Raw genomic sequence first — 19,108 nt, 5'->3', positions numbered from 1 at the left:
TAATCTTGTCCGGAGCACCACGACCTGCAGTGCACGCTCCGGGGCTTGGCACAGAGAGCCAGCCCGCGCTCAAGGTAGGCGCTTAGCGGTCACTGCCAGTAGCCGAACAGTAGCAGCAGCAGAGATTCACAAGGGCAGCCTCCAAGTTGTGTTTTAGCGTGAGGTTACAAGTGTATTCAGTGTTTACAATAAAAAAAAAAACAAACCCAAAACACGAAGCCCCCTTCTTTCTCTCTTACTGGAGACCCCCACGAGACATACGGATTTGGGCGGAGCGAGCCCAGACCCGTCGAGGCGCAGCTCGGTCAGGGCGGGAGGCGGCGGGGCGCCGGAGCCTCTTGGCAGCGCCGGGCTTCTGCGGCAGCTCGCAACAGATGCACCGGGACCAGTTGCTCCACACTTTCGCAGTTTGCACCGCTTTCTCCCCTCTTCAGTGAATTTCCATGTTGAGGGCACCGCGCCAGAGAGGAGAAAGGTGGGGTGGTGGTGGTTGGTGGTGGTGGTGGGCTTTGGGAATGTCCAGTGCGCGAAGCCTTAGAGGGTGCCTACGGGGATGCCAGTAGGCATCGGGCCCGGGGTGGGCTCCTCTCGCTCCCGCTTCCCCTCTTGCTGGGGCCAGACGAACGCTTTGGGCCCTTGAGAGAGGGGCGTGTGCGGTGGTGGCGGCTCCTTGGGGGGTGGGGGTGGGGGTGGTCCTTGTTCCCTCGGAGCAGCCAGACTGGGAAGGGGAAGGGCGGGGGTCCCGGACCCCGTATGCCCCGTGGTCCTCGCTGGGCCTGGGAAGGGGGCCCGCCCCCCCCCCCGGCGGTTGCCATGGTGACGCAGGGTCGGCGGCTCCGCGCCGTGGAAACAAAGCCGTCCGCCCGCTCCTAGCCCGAGCTCCTCCTCCGCCGGCGCCTCCCTCCCCTCCCGGGCGCCGCCGCCGCCGCCGCCGGAGCGGCTCCCGGGCCCGCGCCGCCCGCCGCCACCGCCGCTCACACACCCGCTGCCGCGGCCGCCGGCGGGTCAGGTGAGGCGAGCGCGCCCGCCGCCCGGGGGCTGGGGGGTGGGGGGACTCGGGCCGGGCGCCGGGGGGTGGGGACGGGGGGCGTCCCCTCGCCGCGGGGAGCGGGTCTCCGGGGAGGGGTGCGTCCCCGCCGGACACGGTCTCTCCGCCGGGCCGCCCTGCAATCCCGGACGGCGCCCCGGGGCGCGGCGGCGGGCGGCAAACTTCGCGGCGGGCGCGCCCGACGGCCCCGGCCCGTCTGGGTTCCGCTCGACCGAGTGCGGGGCGCTCGGGTGCCCGGAGCCGGCGGAGTGCGCGGGGTGAGGCGGTGCGGAGAGGCGGGGGTGGTACCTGTCTACGTTATCCGTCCTTCTCTGTCTCTTTTGGAGTCTTATCCAGGCTTTTTTGGCGGGGGTGGGGCGGGGGGGGGGGAGACAAAAAGATATGAAAATATTTCCCTCTGGGACTTTGATGTTGCCGAGTTGATCCTCTTTGAGGGAGGGATGATGCTATGGGTCGCCAAGGGAACAAATGAGACTTTTTTTTTTTTTTTTTTTTAACAATCTCTGAAAAGTGAGCCCAGGTTTCCATGCCTGGGACGGGAGCATTTTGAGGCGCTTTTGAAGTTCCTTGGGCTTTTGAACATAAGCACCTTTATCTTTGGAATGGGTGCTGGCACCTGTAACTAAATGGGAGAGGTAGCCTGGGATTCCCTCCGGCAATACCAGAGTTAACAGGACCAGTACTTTCGTAGATTAAGATGCTTGGCACCCATGTCAGCGCTGTTGTTTCTGGAAGGTAATGTGTTCGTGCTTGAGGGAACTGGAAATTCCTTTTTTTTTTTTTTTTTTTTTGGTTTCTATATGTGAGGAAGCAAACCACAGCACCTCTGAGGGCAGGTGTCTGGGCGGTGTTTGCGTCTGTTTATGAGTGTGGTGAGAGGGTTTCGATCCCGTTGCCATGGGCATATTGTTACTGGATGGAGACCTGCCCAAGTTATGGGTAGTCTTCTCCTTTCTCAACGGGCCCCAACCTTGCCATCATTTTATGATATTTAGTTTGTAGCAGACACAGAGTAGATTAAAAATAGAATTGTGAAGACTTAGATATCATCTTTAGGTGTACTCATGTGAAAGAAGACAGTTTTCATTTTTAGAAATAAGCTGATCAGTGCAGAAGGAAATAGGTATTTGTTAATTTTTTTGAAATAGGGGATAACTGGAAGATAATTCAACTTATTGAATTGTATACCCAACTTAGCAAAATAATCCTTAAGTTGGAAGAGGTCAGAGAAAATTTTATGGAAAGAAATTGTATTTTTGCTTACAGGTAGTTAATGAGAAGAAACCATTGGCACTGATCATTTTGAATTGCAGTTAAGTTGGTTAGAATTATGGATATTAAAGCTACTTGAGGTGTCAGACATAAAGTGATTATCTGATACTTCTCTCCTTTGGGATTTCAACACCTGTTAGCTGGCTGATTACTAGGTTTCTGAGTCTGTTCATATTTGCTAGTAATTTTAGGTGATGTCACTTCATTAGAAGATTGTATTGGAAACTATTAAGAATTGAGTTGCAGCAAAAATTTGCAGATTATTTCACAATTGGTTTTGTTATTAAACTGAATCTTAACCTGTAGAGTGATTCACAGACACTCTGCAATGATGGTAGTGAAGTGGTACATTGATTAAAATGAAGTTGATCTGTTTTCAGAAGACAACCAGGAGAGGAAAAATAAGCATTTTTTCATTTAAGCATGAAAGGCAACTAGGATGAACATTGAGGCCTTGTCCTGTTCTATAGACAGAATATCGTTTCATGTTTTGTACTAAAAATAATTAGTTTTGTGTTCTTTCTGAGGCAGCAACAGTACAGCGTTATTCACATCTCTGTTAGCAAATTCAACTTTCAAGTGCAAGGATTCTGGATCTGCTTTTCAGCTACACGGGCCCCTCACTGTGACTTCTAGTCTGTGGTCCTTAGTTTGGCTTCTGCAGATTGGAGATAGCCAATGGTAATTCAGCACACTGATAACTCGTGTTTTGCCTTTGCTACTAGCTCACCCAAGGCACAGGATTCAATATAGTTTGGCATCTTTAAAGCTGGATCACTTTCTGCCAAGAAAATAAAGTCAGTAAACATCAGAAATAAACAGGCATGTATTACAAGCACAGCCTTGTCCTAGTGGTTTATTTACACAAGCCCTGAAGCAAGAAATGAAGCTTTTGTTAGTGAAGTGAAAAACAATAATTTGGCATATTTATATATGTTACTAGCATCACGAGGTATGTGCATAACCAAATAATGAAAGCAAAAAAAAAAAAAAAAATTGCTGTGATATCTATAGAACTCCCTTAGGAAATGCAGATGGGAGTGTGCTGTAGGTCCATGGTTGAGATTGGCCACCTGGTGGAAGTAGGGAATAGCACAGAGCATCCTTAGGTGTAATATATCAGTTGTCACTCTGGCTCATTCACCGTAGTAGAAATCTTTTGCATTTCTAAGCTTCAGAGCCTTAAAATGAGAAAAGTCTTAATTTTGTAAAATTATCTTATAATTTTGTAACATCATAATTTTATAGTCTTAATTTAATAATTAAAATAAAACTCTGGTCCTAATTTTTGGTACACGTTGCAAAATTTGGTCTGATAATTATAAACACAGCCTGAAGAATTCTGTAACTTGACTTAGCGAGCATATCCAAAGAGATAAAAGGGGTCAAGAAATGTTCTCATTTAAGTCAGATTAACATTGTTCTTGTGCCACTGAAAGTCATATTTTTAGCCATATGAGCCTGCATGGGCAGCAATAGGCCATTGAAGGCTTTGTTGGCTGTTTCTGGGTCAGTGTTCTCTAGCAATTTCTAGCTCTGTGATAACGTGATGACTGGTTGGTAATTTAGCCTCTCGAACAATGTGCTGTAGCATTTGTAAAAGTGTATTTGTGAAAAAGATGATAGTTTTTTAAAACATGATTTCTTCATTGCCAAAACACTTGGATTTGGATTTGTGGCTGGGGAGAATAATGTTAGCCCGGAGACTTCAAGGAAAAAATGCTGTAAATGTAAGGTATTGTCAGCTGACCTGCTGGGTGTGCTGAGTATTGATTGTAACCGCCGTGCTGAGAAAAGGCGTGGGAAACCCATGCTGGTGGTGATAGGAAGGGGCGTTTTGTGCTGTGGACAATTAGTAGAGATTGACGGAGGCTGAGAAACTTTTGTGGGCGTGTATTTCATTTTTTTCCTGCTCTCAGTTAAAATGAGGATAAGATCTCTTAAGCCATTTAATAAACCACTTTACAAAATGGGAAATGCATATATTTATTCAGTCTGGCACAGAATTGGAGTGTTATAAACATAGTTTGAGATCAACGCTTGATTTCCATATGTGCCAGTTCTTTGTAGCAATTATATAGAATAGTTTTGGACATCAGTCAGCAAATGTTTATCAGCTGATTCCTTTTTTTTATTCCATATTGCTTGATAAAGTCATCTGAGATCTTATAGTTGAGGAATTGTTTTCCAACTATTAAGATTATTCTTATATGTGTAACTATTTATGATACCTAATACCCAAATATTCTATGTTAGCCTTCCTTTTCTTATGGGGAGAAGTTGCCAGTTAATTCTTTAATGCTTTGTAAGTAATTTTATATCCCCCAGGGCTTTTAGAAAATATAAGTTGGTTAATTTGTTTTTCAACCAGAATATTAGAAAACTTAGTTTATAATGGTGTGTATTAAAAAACTCGTAATTCAGGTTATAATCTTTTTTTTCTTTTTGAGCTTTTTTGTTTTACATTGGAGTATAGCTGATTAGCAGTGTCGTGAGAGTTTCAGGTAGATAGCAGAGGGACTCAGCCATACATATACATGCATCTGTTCTCTTCCAAACTCCCCTCCCATCCAGGCCGTGTTATAATCCTTATTTCACATTTTGGACAAGTACAGAGGTCAAGTGGTGGATAGAAAAATCTGGAATCCTGTTAGGTGATCAAGTGCTCTTTTCCCGAACTACCTGGATCTAGATCTCTGCTTCTTTACCTCATAACCAGTTGAAGTGAAAGTCAAAGATCTCAAGGTGGAGGGTTCAATGAATTAAAAAGTATTGTTGTTGTTCGGTCGCTAAGTCGTGTCTGACTCTCTGCAGCCTCATGGACTGCTGCCCACCAGGCTTCCCTGTCTGTCCCTATCTCCTGGAGTTTGCTCAAACTCATGTCCAATCTAACCATCTCATCCTTTGTTGCCCCCTTCTCTTCCTGCTCTCTTATCTTTCCCAGCATCAGGGTCTTTTCCAATGTGTCAAAATATGGGAGCTTCAGCTTCAGCATTAATCCTTCCAGTGAATATTCAGGATTGATTTCCTTTAGGATTGAGTTGTTTGATCTCCTTGCTGTCCAAGGGACTTGAGATTAATATATACTGAGACCTTTCAGGGCTTGTGGTGAAGGGGAGGAAAAAGATGGATGGCACAGATCATCTCTTCAGCACCTTGTGGTCCAGAATCCTAAAGCAATTCCCCAGCGAGTATTTACATGGTTTCCAGAGACTGGTCACTCCTACAGCAGAGAGGCTGTTCTGGTCGCTTACCTCCACTTTTCCTCCCAACTGAGTAAAAAGTGACTCCCCTGAACTGGGATGTAAGTGCACTTTGAATATTATAAACCACAAGTTAGGACATAAGAATAAAGATTTTCCACATGGTTATATTTTATAATTGGTCAGGAAAAGTGAAGTTGCTCAGTTGTGTCCAATTCTTTGTGACCCCATGGACTGTAGCCCACCAGGCTCCTCCGTCCATGGAATCTTCCAGGCGAGAGTACTGGAGTGGATTGCCATTTCCTTCTCCAGGGGATCTTTCGACTCAGGGATCAAACTCAGGTCTCCTGCATTGCAGGCAGACGCTTTACCATCTGAGCCACCAGGGAAGCCCATAATTGGTCAGGGAGACCAGTTAAATAGCCAAGACAGTAATGGAGCTATAAAAGAAAACTATGGGTTTGTCCCACATATTTGGGGCGTTTAAATGAGAAATTGTTTCTCTGAGTATCAGTCTATTGTGAACCATCTTCCCTCTATTACAATTGTAGCTGTTCAAGGAAGACATGGCATTTTACACAATTTTATTACTGTGTGATGTGTCAGGCATAGTTGAATTGAAGAACAGATGATTACTCAAACTCTTGAATTATAAATCTCTAATGAAAGATTTCTGTGTGGTCTCATCTGGCATTTTGTCTTGTTTCATATGGTTTCCTCAGACCCTGGTTAGCATGACTGCAGTTCCATCTTTTTTCTATCAGTCAAACCCTTGCAAGTGCTTCTTAATGGCCAGGCGCTGTTCTGAATACTTCACAAATATTAATCTATTTAATCCTTCTTAAGAACTCTGTGAAGTAGGTACTACTATGATCCCCATTTTAAGAAGGAGGAAACTGATGTGATCTTTCTGTTATATTAATCTAAAAGTACAGAGGCTTCCCAGGTGGCTCAACAGTACAGAATCTACCTGCCAATGCAGGAGATGCAGGAGACAGGGGTTCGACCCCTGGGTTGGGAAGATCCCCTGGAGGAGGAAGTGGCAACCTACTCCATTATTCTTGCCTAGAGAATTCCATGGACAGAGGAGCCTGGTGGGCTACAGTCTATGGGGTCATAAGAGTCGGACATGACTGAGCACTCACAAGCACGCAGGCAAAATGTACCAGAATACTGGCTTCTCTATGTCAAGGAATGCAGCAAACTTTGCTTTTTAATTAACTGATATCAAATAAAGGTGCTAGTTGTAATGGTACTTCATTTTTTCCCCCTTATTTTAATAAAAAGGAACAAAGCCCAAAGCCAGAATTATTTCTTCAAGAATAAAGGAAGAATTATTTCTTCATAGCATTTTGTGACATATGTCAGTATTTTCTTTACTTAAAAACTATAACAGACTAATTTATGGAAAAGATACTTCCAAAGATAGTTGTTCTTTCACTTATTTGTATTCATATATTAAAAGAATGTATATTTTCTGTGGTGTTAGCTTTGCTATATACATGTAAAGGTATCTTTCACATTTGTCTATTTGGGATTGCCATATGTGGAGTATCATCAGTCTAGGCTCAACTTTTTAAACAGAATGAAGTGTAGTTGATTTGTAGTATTATATTAGTTTTCATGTGGACAGCACAGTGATTCAGTATTTTTGCAGGTTATAATCATTGTGTGGAGAAGGAAATGGCAACCCACTCCAGTGTTCTTGCCTAGAGAATCCTGTGGACAGAGGAGCCTGGTGGGCTGTCGTCTATGGGGTCACACAGAGTCAGACACGACTGAAGCGACTCAGCAGCAGCAGCATAATCGTTGTAAGTTACTACAAGATAATGGCTGTAATCCCCTGTGCTATAGACTCGTCTGGTCTTTTCTCAGTAGCTCTGTCATGTCCTGAGGACCAGGTAATATTCCCTTCTCACTCATTTTCTTCCAGGAGAACTCTGTCTATACCTATTTAAAAAATGAAACAGAACCAAAAAACAATTTAGCATGTTGTTTGAAAACACATATGTCTTTTTTTTAATGTGTGTGAAGTGAAAGTAAAAGTGGCTCAGTCCTGTCTGGCTCTTTGCAACCCTGTGGACTATACAGTCCATGGAATTCTCCAGGCCAGAATATTGGAGTGGGCTGCCTTTCCCTTCTCCAGGGGATCTTCTCAACCCAGGGATTGAACCCAGGTCTCCCACATTGCAGGCAGATTCTTTACCAGCTGAGCCACAAGGGAAGCCGAGGAATACTAAAGTGGGTAGGCTATCCCTTCTCCAGCGGATCTTCCCAACCCAGGAATCGAACCAGGGTCTCCTGCATTGCAGGTGGATTCTTTACCAAATATCTGCCAAACTGTAAACAAGAACTATGTCTTACTCATTTCCAAAGATAAGATAAATACAAATGTAGCTTTCCTTAAATGAATGCCTAAAAGATTTTTTATGTGATATAAAATGATTATTTTAAAACCTAGTTCCAAAGTCAGGACTGAGGACCGTAAAAGTGTCTATTTTAGGGTCTTAGGAAAGTGACTCAGGTTTCCTGCATGCATGCATCCTAAGTCGTTTCAGTCATGTTCTAGTCTGTGCGACCCCATGGACTGTAGGCCGCCAGGCTCCTCTGTCCATGGGATTCTCCAGGCAAGAATAGTGGAGTGGGTTGCCACGCCCTCCTCCAGGGAATCTTCCCCACGCAGGGGGGGAGCCCGCCTCTCTTAAGTCTCTGGCACTGGCAGAGAAACTGCTAACAGCACCTGGGAAACAGAGTGGTATTACTTCAGTTATCTGAGTTCCAAAATGTATCATCAGGGCACTGTAGAATTACATTGAACTTTTACTTATTTGAAATACAACATAAGAAATCAAAGATCACAATTTCATATTCAGTTTATTTGGATTACTAATGGTCATATCTTAAAAGGTTATATATGTGTGTGTGTGTATATATATAAATCATAAAAAACACTAGCTAGCTTAATTTTGAAGCACAAGCTGGAATCAAGATTGCTGGGAGAAATATCAATAACCTCCGATATGCAGATCTCACCACCCTTATGGCAGAAAGCGAAGAAGAACTGAAGAGCCTCTTGATGAAAGTGAAAGAGGAGAGTGAAAAAGCTGGCTTAAAACTCAACATTCAAAAAACTAAGGTCATGGCATCCGGTCCCATCACTTCATGGCAAATAGATGGGGAAACAGTGGAAACAGTGGCAGACTTTATTTTGGGGGGCTCCAAAATCGCTGCAGATGGTGACTGCAGCCATGAAATTAAAAGACTCTTGCTTCTTGGAAGAAAAGCTATGACCAACCCAGTCGGCATATTGAAAAGCAGAGACATTACTTTGCCGACAAAGATCTGTCTATTCAAAGCTATGGTTTTTCCAGTAGTCATGTATAGATGTGAGAGTTGGACTATAAAGAAAGCTGAGTGCCGAAGAATTGATGCTTTTGAACTGTGGTGTTAGAGAAGACTCTTGAGAGTCCCTTGGACTGCAAGGAGATCCATCCAGTCCATCCTAAAGGAAATCAGTTCCTGAATATTCATTGGAAGGACCGATGCTGAAGCTGAAACTCCAATACTTTGGCCACCTGATGTGAAGAACTGACTCATTAGAAAAGACCCTGATGCTGGGAAAGATTGAAGGCAAGAGGAGAAAGGGACGACAGAAGATGAAATGGTTGGATGGCATCACCAACTGGATGGACATGAGTTTGAGCAAGTTCCGGGAGTTGGTGATGGACAGGGAAGCTTGGTGTACTGCAGTCCATGGGGTCGCAAAGAGTTGGACACGGCTGAGTGACTGAACTGAACTGAGCTTAATTTTATACTCGCAGTTATGCATAAACTTTTGAATATTCAAGTCAAAGAGAGCAAAAAATGGATCTTTAAAAAATCATTTACATTATAGTCTTTACAATGCTTTACTATTTTATCTTCTATCCACACCACCCGCTTATAAACACATGTTCCCACTGTCTCCATAGAAGAGTGATCAAGTGTTTTAATTTCGGGGGGCTTTTCTTATTTAAGCTATATGAAAAGCAAAATTGAATAAGAGACAGGTGTCCATAAAAGCAAGTAAGGAGACACAGTGCTGTGGGTTCTTTTAATAATAAATATTGTGATAGCTATCGTTTATTGATCACTTACCTGGCACCCAGGTAGTGTAGTCTATTTAGTATGTTACACAAACTATCTCTTTTGATCTTCACAATCACTCTTCTTTCGGCATCTACAAAATGCTAATAAATAGCTTATCCAAGATGGCACAGGGTTGGTAAATTTAAAACCATCATCTGTGTGATAAATCACAATCTGAAATTGACTGTGCTTGCTTTGTTAATTGCCAGTCAACAAAGAATGCCTTCCTGCTGCAGTGAACATGCATTTTAATTACTTTTGCTTTAGAAAGAGTGGCTGCCTGGTGGGGAAGATTCAGGATGGTAGGTGTGGTCAATGTTGAAGCGGGAGATGGTTCTCAGGAGGTAATCAAAACCATAGTACTTCTTTATGCTCATTGCTGCAGACTCCCAGATGGGGTTTTGGTGTAGAAGGAGGGGCAAAGTACCCCCCCCCCCCATCTATTTCTAGAATTAAAAACAAAATTAAGAGGAATGATCTTCTCTTTTCTGAATTTATTTTGTTTTATTTTGTACTGTGCCCTGGATTCAGAATTAACACCCAGCACTGCCCCCCTGCCCCACACCCAAAAAGGGGCCAGATGAGATGTTATAGGATGAAAAGAAATGCAATGAAAAGTAACTCAATAAGTGTCATTTCCCTCAGGCTGGACTTCTTTGAGGGTCAAAGCAACATGTTCTCTGTCGCTGCGGGAGAGTTCCTTGTCTTAGAACGCCAGCGGCCTGGAGTCACAGGGTCAGGATGAAGTTAGAAGCCTTGCAAACTGTTCTCATTTGGGTCACTCTCTTGTGCATCATGGGTTTTTCCTGGAATTCCTAGTGCAAACCTTTCTTGATAGTTACTGGGGAAAAAAGAGAAACAAGAGACTTTTCGTTAACATCTTAACAGCATGTGAAAGCTCACCTTTTTGAACAACTAGTTATTTTTGTCAGGGTGAGCTTTTTCTTTCATGTTCAAGGGCAGTCTGCGAGTCAGCAAAGCACAGTGGTTAAGAGCATGAATTTTGATGCCAGACAGCTTGTGTTTGAATTTTGGCTGTGCTACCATCTAGCTCTATGACCTTGGGGCTTAATTGTACTGTGCCTTCATTTCTTGACTTATAAAATGGGGAGAATATTACTTACTTCGTTGAGGTTGTGGAGGTTAAGTGAATTTATATTTGTAAAGTTATTAGCTATTAAGAGTAAATTTTGTCTGCAGAAAGGACAATTTTGGTAGTATTTGATGTTTTTACAGGTAAAAATAAATACCGAGTTGCCTTTAGGCATTTAAGTTACATATCTTCTTAGTCTGCTTACAAATCTGCTAAATGTGAGCAATCACCATCCCTTTCCTTTTGATGAAACTTTAGTTCAAATTGAACAGATTGAATTCCTTAAACTATCAGTCTCATTTGTAAACTTAGTTAAATTTAAACCTTAAAATATTTTCAATTGTGTATATTTATTTAATATATTTGATTTTCTTTTTAAACAAATCAGATGCTCAGTGGGCAAATGTATGATTCAAATGAGTGAAGTCTTTCCAAATACTTAACTCAATTTCCTTTGACTATTCTGTCACTTACAAAATTAATATTTTATAGACATAGCCAAATCCTCTTAAACACTTCAATCTAAATAAATCATATGTCTAAATATATCTCACATTTTAAGGAGAATCATGTGTCAGTTTATGTCAGATTCTTTTAAACATTAAAAACATAATAATTATGCACAAACTGTTCCAGTTAATAAAAAACATATTTCTAAAATATTCTAAAAAGTATTCACGTGAGTCTCATTTTCCTTATCATCTCTATGCTACTGTACCTGCTCAGTCGTGTCTGACTCTTTGAAATCCGTGGACTGGAGCCCACCACGTTCCTCTGTCCATGGAATTTTCCAGGCAAGAATACTGGAGTGGGTTGCCATTTCCTACTTCAAGGGTTCTTCCTGACGCAGGGATTCAACTTGAGTCTCTTGTATCTCCTGTCTTGGCAGGTCGGTTCTTTACCCTGTGCTACCTGAGAGTCTCTGTTTAATTCTAAACCTTCTCTAGATTGGAAAGGCACTTACCCATTAGAAAGAAGTTTATTATTTCCGGGTATGCTGGAGGTACCATTTTAGGTGAACTTTTGCTATCATCCCATTCCACATTGATTTCAAGTTACTGTTTGACTGTTTTTCATTAAAATACGGCTCCTTATTGATCACAGATTTAAGGCTTTAGATACTGCACCTGGGCTACGTACATCCTGAGTAACACTTCCTGTGACCTTCATGCACAGGCTTCCCCCATTTTTTTATAGTCACCTTGACAACCGGTGATTCCAAACCATGTTCTTCAGATATAGTACTGGCATTTTAATCTTTAGACTGATGCTGTCCAGCATGTAATTTTAAGTTTCAGGTAGGCATATTTTTACTTTTGAAGGTGTCAATGCTATATTTAGCTCATGAATTTTTTTGGTTTTATAAGAGAATATATTCATTTACATAGGTAAAATAAATGGCATATATTTATTAATAGTTTAACATATTAAAATGTCAGACATACTCAGTGCAGCATCCGTGATATTTCCATGAATAGAATTGGAGTTTCTCATTAAACTGATTCTACAAATACATTTTCATCAGTTGATATGTTTTATAAGACATATTTCATGTAGCAGTTAATTTTTTTTAGATGGAGCCATCTATTGAAATCAGGATAGAAAAATAAAAATAACTGTGGTTAAATTGTGGGATTTCGGTTAAATATATTGTGGTAGTGCCTTTTTAAAAAGTTTTACTGAAGGTTCCTTAAGATAGAGCTACCATATGATCCAGCAGTCCTACTCCTGGGCGTGCATCTGGAGAAAACTCTTAAGATTGAAAAGATACATGCATCCCAATGTTCATAGACGCACTATTTACATAGCCGAGATATGGAAGCAACCTAAATATCCATTGACAGATGAATGGATAAAGATGTGGTATATGTGTGTGTATATATATATATACACACACATATATATATATATATATATATATATATATATACACACACACAATGGGAAACTGCTCAGTCCTAAAAAAGATTGAAATAATGCCATTTGCAACAACATGGACTGATCAACGGTTTATACTAAGTGAAGTAAGTCAGGCAAAGAGAAATATCATATGATATCACATGTGGAATCTAAAATATGATACAAGTAAACTTTTTTACAAAACAGAAACACAAACATAGAAAAAAAAACTGGCCAGATTGGTGAGAGTAGGCCAGAGCTAAAAGGAGGGAACTTTGAATATTGAAATCCTAGAGTCTATTCTCGGGAGAATATGGCTTCTTGAATAGGTGGAGTTGGGGAGGGGATGGAGTGAAGTTGGGGGGCGGATGAGGGAGTGGCTAGTGAGGAAGCAGAAGTTAGATTAGGGGGACATTAAAATATTTTCAAGCTGGAATCAAGATTTCCGGGAGAAAGATCAACAACCTCAGATATACAGATGATAGCACTCTAATGGCAGAAAGTGAAGAGGAACTAAAGAGCATCTTGATGAGGGTGAAATAGGAGAGTGAAAAAAGCTGACTTGAAATTCAGCATTCAAAAAACAATGATCATGGCATCCAGTCCCATCTCTTCATGGCCAATAGAAGGGGCAAAAGGGGAAGCAGTGACAGATTTTGTTTTTTGGCCTCCAAAATCTCTGCAGATGGTTGCTGCAGCCATGAAATTAAAAGACGCTTGCTCCTTGGAAGGAAAGCTATGACAAGTCTAGACAGTGTATTAAAAGGCAGAGACATCACTTTGCTGACAAAGGTCTGTATAGTCAAAGCTATGGTTTTTCCAGTAGTCACATGGATATGAGTGCATGTGTGCGTACTTAGCAGTGTCCGAGTCTTTGTGACCCCATGGACTGTAGCCCACAAGGCTCCTCTGTCCATGGAATTTCCCAGGCAAGAACACTGGAATGGGTTGCCATTTCCTTCTCCAGAGGATCTTCCCAACCCAGGGATCGAACCCATATCTCCTGCACTGGCAGGTGAATTCTTTACAGTTGTGAAAGTTAGACCATAAAGGAGGCTGAGCACCAAAGAATTTATGATTTCGAATTGTAGTGTAGGAGAAAACTTCTTGTGAGTCCCTTGGAGTGCAAAGACAGCAAACCAGTCAGTCCTAAAGGAAATCAACCCTGAACATTCATTGAAAAGACTAAAGCTGAAGCTCTAATATTTGGCCACCTGATGTGAAAAGGTGACCCTTTGGAAAAGACCCTGATGTGAAAGAGTGAAGTTCGGCAGGAGGAGGAGGTGGCAGAAAATGAGATACTTAGGTAGCATCACTGAACTCGGTGGACAGGAATATGAGGAAAGAGGATCCTAGTATGCTACAGTTCCTGGAGTTGCAAGAGTTGGACATGACTTAGTGACTAAACAACAACACAGTATTTTCAGCAGGGGTATAAATGATCGTATTTGAGTTCTAGAAAATCTCTCTGGTTGCTATGTGTGGACTTTTCAGAATTACTTTCTTTTATCTGTTTTGTGTTTTATGTATCATGTAGAGACTTAAGGAAGCATTGCTTTTATCTTTAAGTAAACTTTTGTCATTGATAGTTAACATGCAGACAGGAAGGTATACAAGTCATAACGTTATAGCCCTATGCATTTTCACTAAGTGAGCATTACCACCTGTGTAATCATCTGTTTTACCTTTCACATTTAGATCTATAATCCTCTTGGAATTGAGTTTTGTATATGGTGTGAGGTAGGGGTGGAGGTTATTTATATCTGTGTAAATATCCTGTTGGACTCAGCATTATTTATTATAAAGATCATCCTTTCCCATCTAAATTGCAGTGGCACCTCTTTCATCAATCAAGTAATCATGTAATGTTTGTGAATCTGTTTCTGGACTCTGTATTCTGTTCTGTTGGGCTATTTGTTTAATAAAATGCCTTGAATTATTGTAGTTCTGATATCAGGTTGAGTAAATCTTTCATTTTTCTTTTTCTTTTTTTTTTTGACCTTTTCCTTGGTGTTTAGCATTTACATAAAAATTCTAGAATCACTCTGTCACTTCCCAAGCACACAAAACCTGGCTGAGGTTTGGGTTGGGATTGCATTGAATCTGTAGGTCAGTTTGGGAGAGTTTACCGTCTTTACGATATTGAGACTTCTAATCAATTAATGTTACAGGTTGTCTTTAACAATGTTTTCAAGTTCTACTGGTAGCATTCTTATATATCTTTCATTAAGTTATATTCTTTTGTTGTTATTGCAAATGACATCTTTCACCATTTCATCTAATTTTTGTTGCCTGTACAAATCTGTTGCAATGTGATAGATTTTGTTGTATTGACCTCATTTCCAAGGATTTGCTCCATTCACTTCTTAGTCTTACTAGTTTATCCATAGATTCATTTGGATTTTCTTTGTGTATGATCATTTTATGTAGTGAAGAGTTTTATTTTTTATTGTCCAGTTCTTATACTTTCCATTTATTTATTTTTTTATTGCCTTGTTGCACTAGGGGCCTCAGTTGTAATTTTGAATATTAGTGATGATAGCATGTGTTTCTGGTTCCCAATTTCAGGAAGGAGAGCTTTCAATATTTACAGCATGGCATTAACTTAGGAGTGTGGTTGAAAACTTTTTCTTAAAGAAAACTCTCTAATTTCTAATTTGATAGGCATTTAACTATGAACATGTGTTGACTTTTATCAAATGCTTTTTCTGCAGCTATTGAGATTATCATATAATTTGTTTCTCCTTTATTTTGTCAATGTGGTAATCATATTAAAAAACGTTAAAACAATCTTGTGTTCCTGTCATTAATCCAACAGATGTGCTATCATTTTTGTGTTTTATTGGATTCAGTTTGCTAATATTTGAAGAGTTTTGTTTCTTTGTTTAGAGGGAGAGGTTAGTTTGTAGTTTTCCTTTTGTGTAACGAACTTGCCTTGTTTCGGCATCAAGAATATGCTGGTCTTATAAAATCAGTGGGGAAGTGTTTCCCTTTTTTGTTCAATTCTCTGGAAGAGATTGGTGTTGCTTCTGTCTTCAGGGTTTGATAGAAAATTTATTAGTGAAGGCATCTGAGACTGGAGTTTCCTTTGTAGTAAAGTTTTATATTATGGATATAATTATATTAAGGCTTAGACGTATTTCTATATACCATTTCTTGTGTCCAGTTTAACTTTTTTTGGACTATAATTAGGTGCTTTTGACCTTTTTTGAGAAAGATACTAATTATTGATTTTCAGTCTGCATTTCTAATGCATGCATTCAAAAGTCTACATTTTCCTTTAAACCATGGTTTTAATAGCATCCTAGAAGTTTTGATGTTGTATTTTAATTTTTCTGCTCAAGATATTTTAAAATGGTCATTGTAGTTTTTTCTTTTGACCTTTAGGTAATTTGGACACTTACTGTGAAGTCTGTCTCCCCATGTTGAGTCTATGCACTGATGTCTCTGCTGAGATTTTTTTCCTCGTCTTTTATTTTTAAAGCTTGGCTTCCCGGGGATCTTTTCTGTGTCTCCATAGCTGTAGGTTCAGCCAAAGACAGAGGTTGTTCACAATTTTCTCAAGCCAGGAAGGCTTCCCCTCTCTATGGAGAGAGCTGCGTGTGGCCTGGGAAGTCCATTCTGAGTTCAGGGCATTTTCAAGTCTGCTGTTGTTTTTACTTCCGTGGGCACTCATGTCTTCTCTATGCACATATTCAGACTCTGTTTGCTGTGAATGTGTTCGTGTGTTACACATTAGTCTCTGCGATGCATGTGCTCAGCCTCTGGTTGACCCCAGGCTACGTGGAAAATTTTTCAAGCCTTTCTTTCCCGTCTTAACTTCCAGAACACCCTATCTATGGCTTGGCTCAAACTGAGATCACCACCTTGAACAGCACTGTTTCATATCAAGCGAGCTGGATGAAGCAGCATGCTGGGGGTGGGGGTGGTGGGAAGGGCCCCAGGCAAGAGTACTACAATACTTAGGTTCATCTCACCAGACTTCTCCTTCTGTTTGTTGTATGCTGGAATTTTCAGAGTGCTGAAATGATTGTATTTGACGGTTCTGACTGGCTTTATAGTTGCTTTGTGGGGAGACGATTTATCAACCTCTTCATCATGCCAAAGTGAATCTGTTCTAGCTATTGTGTTTTTGAGATTTACAATCTTTATTTGATTTTTACCTTTCCCTTTTCTCTTTAAAACAGGTCCCAGTTCTCTGGTGTAATTCTTCACTTGTCATTTTATTTTTTCTTTTTGGACATATTAATCATAGTTCTTTTAATGCCCGTGTCGGATAACTTCCAGTATTTGGATCACCAGTGGGTCGCTTTAGCTCCTGTCTCCCCACCCCACTCCTCTGCCCTGATTTTAGACATTTGGTCTTGTCCCCTTGCACGATATTTTTGCTAGAATGTCAGAGCATGTATTTGTAAAAATTGTAAGAAGCTCTGAATGATGCTATCTTTCTTCAGAGTGCAGTAAGTTTTCTTCTGGAAGACGGAGTTAGGGGGCTGCTTGTCTTGATTCGGTCAAGAATTGAGAAGATTTGGTGCTGAGTTTCATTTGTTTTTTTTTCTGGCCGCACCGAGTCTTCACTGCTTTTGTGCAGGCTTTCTCTAGTTGGGGCAAATGGAGGCTTTTCTTCTTGTGGTGCTCGGGGCTCATTGTGGTGGCTTTTCTTCTTGGGAAGCATGGGCTCTAGGGGTGCAGGCTTCCGTAGTTGTAGCACTTGGGCTTATTTGCCCTGAGGCATGTGGAATCTTCCCCTACCAGGGATTGAACCCATGTCTCCTGCATTGGCAGGCAGATTCCTGTCCATCGCGCCAGAGTTTTATTCTTTTTGAGGAATATCTTACTTTGATATTCTTTTATTCCTGGGACACAAGCTTTTAGACATCCCAGTTGAAACCTAAGGTGTTTACTGGGGGCTTCCTCCTTGGTGAGCCTGAGCCCCACTTTGCTTTTCTTCAGTCCTACAAATCTACCAAAATCTCTGCTTAGTGTTTTAACCTCATGTATGCCACTTTCTCTGGTCTTCTGGCTTCTCATCGTGTGCAGCTTAGGAATCTTGAAGGGAAATGCTTTGTGGAATGTTAGTCTTGCTCTCTGCACATGTCTTTTCTCTGGAGTCTTGGCTCATCCAGCCCTACTCACTTTGGTAAACCTGAACTCTAATTCTTGAGCACATACCGCTGAACCAAAATATTGGAACCGTCGCTTTCTTCATGGTCTCCTGGCCCCCAAGTGTACACAGAAATTGTGTGCACGTGACCATCAGCGTGGCAGATAATGGCAAGTTACCCACGTTAGTGCTTGTCCCTTCTCTCCAGCCGCTTGTCTCTCAAGTCCTGCATGCTTTGGTTGCTGCTTAAGGACTCAGACAGCTTTTTTGCTTTTGTAAATTTTATCCCGTCTTTCTTCATGAGATTACTAGCCTGATAGCAACCACTTCACTCTTTATGGAAGTGGAACTCCACAAAAGTACTGTTAGTGTCATTACTTTATTTGATCTAAGTTGACAAGGAGATGTATGATCATGCAATTTTTTTTCTCTAGATTAAAATCTTGGAATAATCAAGGAGTCTCTTGAAGATACAATAACTAGACTGGGAAGATTGAAAAATCATCTTGCAAAATTTGAACTAGGGAAATTTTACTCAAATATATCAGTAGCTAAGAGACAAAACTGTTTTGCATAAACTGACCAGCAGTGTTATTATAATTTTGGTCTTATGAATGCTTTATTTTGAATTATGTCTTACAGTAAAATCAATCATAACTATATAAGGAAATTTTACAAAAATCTGATAATGACTTCTAGTGTGTGGGTCACAACAAACTATGGAAAATTCTGAAAGAGATGAGAATACCAGACGACTTTACCTACCTCTTGAGAAACCTGTTTGCGGGTCAAGAAGCAGCAGTTAGAATCGGACATGGAACAGCAGACATGGAAAAACGGTTAGAATTGGACATGGTTCCAAATTGGGAAAGGAGAACATCAAGACTATATATTGTAACCCTGCTTATTTAACTTATATACAGAGTACATCATGTGAAATGCCAGGCTGGCTGAATCCCAAGTTGGAATCAAGATTGCCAGGAGAAATATCAATAACCTCAAATATGCAGGTGACACCACCCTAATGGCAGAAAGCAAAGAAGAAGTAAAGAGCCTCTTGACGAAGGTGAAAGAGGAGAGTGAAAAAGCTGGCTTAAAACTCAGCATTCAAAAAACGAAGATCATGGCATCCAGTCCCATCAGTTCAGTTCAGTTCAGTTCAGTCGCTCAGTCGTGTCCAACACTTTGCGACCCCATGAACCGCAGCACGCCAGGCCTCCCTGTCCATCACTAACTCCCGGAGTCCACCCAAACCCATGTCCACTGAGTCGGTGATGCCATCCAACCATCTTATCCTCTGTCGTCCCCTTCTCCTCCTGCCCTCAATCTTTCCCAGCATCAGGGTCTTTTCCAGTGAGTCA

The 19,108-nt window shown here is 41.3% G+C and overlaps 1 protein-coding gene across 1 annotated transcript in view; it reads left to right on the top strand.

Annotated features, from left to right (window-relative positions):
* The first annotated feature begins 998 nt into the window (after positions 1-998).
* The window catches only part of RNF182 (ring finger protein 182), a 45,699-nt gene continuing 27,589 nt past the window's right edge, over positions 999-19,108 (top strand). Inside the window, exon 1 of the mRNA XM_061146217.1 lies at positions 999-1,009. The gene's annotated coding sequence lies outside the window, so the exon portion shown is untranslated. The remainder of the gene's footprint in view (positions 1,010-19,108) is intronic.

Source organism: Dama dama, chromosome 7, assembly GCF_033118175.1.
Source record: "Dama dama isolate Ldn47 chromosome 7, ASM3311817v1, whole genome shotgun sequence".
In the NCBI taxonomy this organism is placed as follows: domain Eukaryota; kingdom Metazoa; phylum Chordata; class Mammalia; order Artiodactyla; family Cervidae; genus Dama; species Dama dama.
The sequence above is the reverse complement of the archived record's forward strand: the minus strand, read 5'-3'. Positions and strand labels throughout refer to the sequence as shown.